We start from the raw sequence: 6995 nt of genomic DNA on the forward strand, positions 1-6995 counted from the left end.
CTCCCCTTTGTTAGAAATTTAATTGCGACATGGTAAATGGATACCACAACTCTAAATATATTTAGTAAAGGCCAAAAAAGATGTCATTATAGATCTTCAAGGCATCCAAAATTTTGATGTCATCCATGGTTGCGTATTGGCAGTCACCTTCATCTGAAGTGATGGGTAGGGTGAGTACTCCAATGTCTCTACACTCTCCTAAGAAGTTATATAATGTTCTACAATGGGGGTGAGCTAGGAGGCAAGTTCATTTTTATTAATATTGATTTAAAATTTATATTTAGAAAGTTTCATGTTTCTATCAAAATGTTGTCAATATGAGAGTTGGGATTAGGGCATTTATGACTATGGCGTCATTGTGCGGGTTTCCTCCTATGGGCTTGTCATCTTCATATAAAGTGATTGACGCAAAATCCACTATTAGAGCTCATGAGGTGGACATCGAGTTGACTTATGTAATCTTCATTTATTTGTACTCACCAGTGAGTCCATTTGCTTACTATCCATAATTTTAGGCATGACTTCTATGATATTTATTAAGCAAACTAGAATAGGCTCATAGCTTCCTCTTTCTACAAGAACCATTCTTAGGCGCCTATAAGGAATAACGAGTATAAACTCCAATTTTTTAATATTAATCAAATATTTTACTAACCTATGAAGGTGGAAACATACCACTATATCATGTCTATGGTCCATATGGAAAACAAAATATTTTGAAGTGTCCTATGTGTGTGCTTCACCTTCATGGGTGGCGGGTGCTTCAACTCCTTATTCTAGATTACCTTTACTAGTTTGGCTATGGATACTATAAAAAGAATGTAATTGGGATAAGCCGGCAGATGAGACATGACTTACTCATGGTACGGGTAAGTTTTTCCATCCATTGTGTAGGTGGTCCCATAATTCTCAACAACCTTGATTATAAGGGTGCCCTTGGAGGTTTCAAAAATGGTGACCTCATGATGGATTAGGCCATCTATCATTTAGATCCTTTGAATGAATTATTTCTCAGCATGCCCTTGCTACTACTCGCTTTTAAGGATGAGTTCATATGGGTAAGTGGTTGATAAGGATTTAGCATCCCTTTTATATTCTTTCATATTCACGTAGATGTTGGCTAGGTCCAACAATTCAACAAGGGATTTTGATTACTGCAAGCTAAGTGCATACATGGACCCTCTCTCAATCCTTGGGTCTATGTGACTTGTGCTACCATAGTTACGAGATATTTTACTTCAAATATTTTCCTTTGGAAGCTAACTATGAAGTTCCTCAAGGATTCCCCTGGCTTCTACCTCATCTCCAAAAAAGCTTATGAGCTATTTCAGGTTTCTAAGTATTGACGAACTGAGTTACAAACATTCTCTTGAATTCAAAAAAGGAGTTGATCAAACCTAGTAGTAGGCAAGTGAATCACGTATGTGCCAACTCCGTAAGCATTGTAAATAATAGGAGACACATAAGGGTATCATTGATGTCAAGTAGAGAGGTCGTCAATTCAAAGGTCTTCACATGGTTGATCGAGTTAGTCTTGCCCCTATAGAATTCCAAGTGGGTCACCTTGAATTTGGGAGGTGGCTTAGCCTTAGTGATCTTCCTCAAGAAGGCTTTAGTGAGCTGGAGCTCTTCCCTTTAACTCACAGAGTAGGCAAGTTGTATTCATCATCACTCATTAACATGCGAGTGTGGCGAGGGATGGGCATTGTGTTTAGTCCTTAATCTTTTGGTCTCAGATGATGGACTATTAAATCAAAAGAACCTTCAAGGTTAATTTTCCTATGGACTCATCCTTGGAGCCCACTCAGAGCGTTATGGATTATCTTCATGATTATTTATTCCATCTTTAACAAATCATGGCAAGTGATAAAATCATTATTTTTAATGTTCATAGATGAATCTTGTTGAGTCGGCTCATTAATTAGAACATATCATCTTGCCATTAGCATCAATTTATGCTTATTGCACCTGAAATGATTATGGATCCAAAAATAACCATGCTAGACACCCAACTTTACTAGCAAATTTATCCTAAAAGTAAAGGACCTAAGAACCTATGAGTGAATGGAGAAAAAAGAGAAGAAAAAAATTAGAGAATTAGATAACTTAAGAATCTGTAGAGAATGAATCTCAAATTAACATAAACTCCACCATAATTAAATAAATGCTCTACCAGATGTCCCAAACTATTCCTCATCACCATTATTTGTAGAGTTCTAAAGGATATAGGCAAAGCTATACTAAAAATTTAATGATACAATACTACAAAAAGCACCCGTATAATACTACACAGAGTAGCCTATACACATCATTTTTTGATTGGCTAATGAAAGGCGAGGCCGCAAGTGTTCTAAACAAGCTATCTCTAGGCAAGCTCAACAGTGTCGAATAGGCAAGTAAGCTTGGACCATTCTGTGGGTTAGCGTTGAGATGAAGGTAACTATGAGTGACAAGCTTCTTGCTAGATACTTGTGTGATAGATCTCAAATCACCTAAAAGGAGAGAAGCAAGTGACATGTTGTCTTAAAAAAAAAAAAAGTGACATGTTGTCTTGAGAAGAAAAAAGCTCAAGTTATGCAATCGTGATGAAGGGTCTTATGAATTGGCACTTCTCATGAATTTGGTGAGTTTGTATGAGGATAATCGCTCTAGAAAAAAAAAACGATTGATTGAGATGGCGATCCAAGTACGTTGCATGTGCCAAATTGCTAACATGATGAAGAACCTCCCACTCACCCCATCCATAAAGGGCAAGTTCTTTAATAGGCACGGAGTAGTAGTGCTTGTTGGTCATATTTGACGAGTTCTCCTGTGAGTTCCAAACAAGTAATGCCTCTTGAGGGTGAGTTCCTCTGTCACAACCCAATGGCTACTTGCTTAATATCTGTGAAGGCATACACGAGTATAAAATACCCAACCTAGCAATTTGGTTTCTTACACTTCCTTGCCATCCTGAATATATTGAAGAACAAGATATAATGCAATACAAAATAAATAAATAAATAATATGTATAACAAGAAAATTATAGTTAACAAGACATCTAAGCTAAACATGTTAAGAAAAGCAAGCAAGCTTTGCTATGGGAAAAAATAGACGGGAAGCAGTTCTAAGGTTGCTTTACACATGTAGAATATCTATCATGGCGTTTGAAAAAGTGAAGAATATATGCTCCGGTTTAAATGAACTTTAGACATGGAAGCATGCATGCATATATTCCGGAATTTTAAAGGTATTTATGCATCACCATTAAGTTCAGTTAAATAAAACATAGCATATCTATCAAGCTTTTCAAACAAGTGCTAGATTAAAAACATAAAAATAAAAACAGGATGGATCCTAGAGTTTTAACAATTACGAACGCCCCAAAAGAGAGTTCATAGTTTATTTTTTTAATTATGGGCCTAAAATTACAAATTTGTAATTCAAAATCATACCGACTTAAATCACGGTACCTTTCACAACCCATAGGAATTTAGAAATCCCTGAAATATTTGCTTTTCAAGGAGAAAATTTATGCTAAGTTTTAAGAAAAAACAACAACAATAATTAAAAAAAAAATACCTTAACAATTTATTTCAAATGTGAAATTACTTAAAATAGCATCACCGAGACCTTAAGAAATATTTTACGCACTATTCTTGCACATGAGGTTGCCTTGTTCAAGTGCTGAATAAAAATTAAGCTGGCTCTACACCTACTTGCACACAATCGGATTAGAGTTGTCTTTTCATCTATAGTAAGCTATTTCAAGGTTAAAAGTAATTAGGATGGGATTTAATCTCAATCACTGGATAATTTTTAAGCAATTCATAAATTTTTTAAATTATTAATATAGATAACAAATACAAAAATATAGACATTTACAAGTCAAATTTAATCTAGTTAGCTAATCCTCCAGACTAAAACCTTGATTTAAAAGGAACAAAAAAAAAATTATCCTTTTTTAAAAAATATATATATATTCTATGATCACAGAATTTTATATAAAAACCTTCAAAATATTAAATTATAAATTGAGAGCACCATAACCCTAACCTCATAATCAGATAATTGATAACCTTTGAAAGCAGTTTTGAACATCTTTTAGTGAATCAATAATTAGATCAAATCATCTGTTCTAGCTGGAGCTTGATTTTCTATGTATTTCGGAGGGAAGTTAATACATGACGAATGAAAAACATTTCCATTTCATATAAGTAGGATAGGTTTTAGCGTTTGAATTGCTTGTTTCTAATAACAAAGCAGCCCTTAAACTTGAGCTATCCCCAATGCGTTTTATATCAAAATATACCAACATGATTCTTTTTCCAGTACAACCAAGCCTAAGTCTTCGTTTGAGACTGTTTTTTTACTACTTTCTAAAATGGAGTTTTAATACAAATATTTTTTTATTTTTTATTAAAACTCCATTTTAAAAAGCAATAAAAAAAACCGTCCCAAACGAAGCCTAAGTCTAAGTGTATATAGCTATTATCGCCAATCTCCCAATTTAAATAGTCAGAAAAAAGGTCGACCTTCTATCCACAATCTCAGAACTGTGCATGCCCACAATAGCATTTTTCACACAGCCAAGACTACCTCCACCAAAAGCCTAAGTTTTCGTTTGGGACGACTTTCTTATTACTTCTTAAAATGATTTTTTAGTACAAAATTAAAATTTTTGTGCTAGGAATCCGCTTTAAGAAGCAAGAAGAAAACTGTCCCAAACAAAGCCTAACTATTTGCCGCAGGCTGCTTCAAGTAAAGATTTGCAGCATTTTTAGAGGTTTAAAAGGAAAAGTCACCAGGCCTACTGCCCACACAAGGTAGGCGCATAAAGAATCAACATTTGTTCTTCGGAATAATTTAATAAAATGTATGATGTAGCTATTCAATCCTAACAGGTGAGGGCATTGAGGGAGTGAATAAAAGCAGCATAAGAGAGCCTCTCTATTTTACGTCTAAAACCATCAAAAGCACTAACTAATCGTTAAATGATGTAAAATCACGGACATGATAGATCTTACCCTGCCGAACAGAATTGCAGGAACAGCCTTGCAATTACGCGCCAATTCATATCAACTACGTGAGCTACACTAAGTTTTAGAAGAAAAAGAAACATCTCACACAAAAAGATGAAAAAAGCAACAGCCCAGAACGCCAAGAATCATATATAGTCCTTATATTTTGCCAAAAAAATGACGTGTATGTCAATTGGAGGTCCTACAGTTATAATGGAAAGTCATTATAGTTGACATCATTTAATCTTAACCCAACTATTTGGGTTTTTCATGAAATACAATTTTGAAAAAACATCAGATAAGTTTTCTAAGATATAGTACTCTAACGTATAAACATAAAGATATTGTCGCACACAACAATCCTAAGCAGAATTGCAACTGCTGAATTAAGTAATCAGTTCGTCTAAATCACTTTCATTTGTTAACTGCAAATCTTGAAACCATTATATGCATCACGTCATACAAAAAACAACATGCCAAAAGAGCTTCCCACCATTTCCATAAACAACGCCACCTTGAAGTTAAAAAGAAAATCGCAAGAGCAAACTGTTCCTATTTCAAGAAAGAGTAGCGCGTGAATAACATTAAAAAAAGGGAGAAATTGGAAAATTGCATAAAAAAAACAACCCGCACCCTGGCGCCATACAAAATCAAGCAAAAAAAAAATCCTTAAGGAAAATGGATGCCCTCAGCTCTGGGTGATGCTATTTCAGGCAACAGCTTCAAGAATAGGCCTAACTTGATGATTAATCCAAATATCTTATAAATAGATGAATAAAGCTTTGTTAAATGCAAAGCCCTTGACAGAGCAACAATATGTTAGACCGGTCCAAGCGGGACCGGCTCAGACACAAACAGGGCGGAAAAACTTCCGCCCGCTGGGATGCCGAGTGAGCCGCACAGTGTGCGGGAACCAAATAGGAAAGAAATTTTGGGGAGTTCTGAGGGAAATTTGAATGTAGGGACTGTTTAGGGAATTCCTTTTGATTTGTATGTATTAAATAGTTAATTTTCCTAGGGTTTGAGTATCTTGAATTTGACTGAAATTTGAGATCTCTTAGATTTAGGTTTTCTTTGGGCTCTAGCGGCATCTAGAGATTTGGGAGAGGTCAATCCTCCTCTCGAATTGAGAATCAATTGTATCTTTTCTATTTTGTTGCATCTATTAGTAAAATACAAGTCTTTTCTCCACTGTTTTCTCTCCGATTTGCTATTTTTTCACTGTTTTGGGGCTGATTTCTGCTGTGGACAGCAGGTTATCATTGATTATTGCTACTAAAGTGGTTAGTAAATACTTGAAATCAAGTATTTCCTATCAAATTGGTATCAGAGCCTAGTTTTTGGGACCTTAGGCAGCTGAAATCTTGATTTTTCAGCGAGCTTTTGGCTTCCGGGAGTGATATTTTTAAGATCCATTGGGAAGAAAGATGGCCGGAACGAAAGTTGACGTCTTGGAAGGCGAACTCGGCCAATTGAAAGCCGATTTAGAGGAAAGATTCTGCAACTTTCAAAATCAAATCACCTCAAACAATGAAAGGTTGGAGGGGAAGTTCACCGCGATGGAGGAAATGATGAAGAAACTATTTGAAATGAAGACCAATCCGGCGACATCGAAAGTAAGGGAGACTACCGACTGTCATGGCATGCAAGGAAATTCGAACCCCTTGAGGGGGAGGAAAAAAGGACGACGACCACTCTTCTAGCACCCAAGGGGCCTGCATCAGGCAATAGCAATGAGACCACCCAGGAGAAGCCAGTAGGAGGAGGGAGTGGGGAAAATTTCAAGAGGCTGACAGAGAAGGAGATGCAGGATAAGAGGACAAAGGGGTTGTGCTTCAGATGTTATGAGAAGTACATGCCATGGCATATGTGCAAGGACCGAACTCTTCAGGTTCTCCTTGTCTGTGAAGACGAGGAAGACGAGGAGGGAGGTGGGAGCAGATCTGGAGAGGAGGAGGAGAAGTTGCACTTGGATGTAGCAGAAGTCTCTCTGA

General features: G+C 36.3%; 1 protein-coding gene across 1 annotated transcript in view; it reads right to left on the minus strand.

Moving 5' to 3' along the window:
- Nucleotides 1–2502: 2502 nt before the first annotated feature.
- The window catches only part of LOC110111350 (UBP1-associated protein 2C), a 15593-nt gene continuing 11100 nt past the window's right edge, over nucleotides 2503–6995 (minus strand). The window contains exon 2 of the mRNA XM_020843176.2: nucleotides 2503–2952. The gene's annotated coding sequence lies outside the window, so the exon portion shown is untranslated. The remainder of the gene's footprint in view (nucleotides 2953–6995) is intronic.

Source organism: Dendrobium catenatum, unplaced genomic scaffold, assembly GCF_001605985.2.
Source record: "Dendrobium catenatum unplaced genomic scaffold, ASM160598v2 fragScaff_scaffold_176, whole genome shotgun sequence".
Taxonomy (NCBI): Eukaryota; Viridiplantae; Streptophyta; class Magnoliopsida; order Asparagales; family Orchidaceae; genus Dendrobium; species Dendrobium catenatum.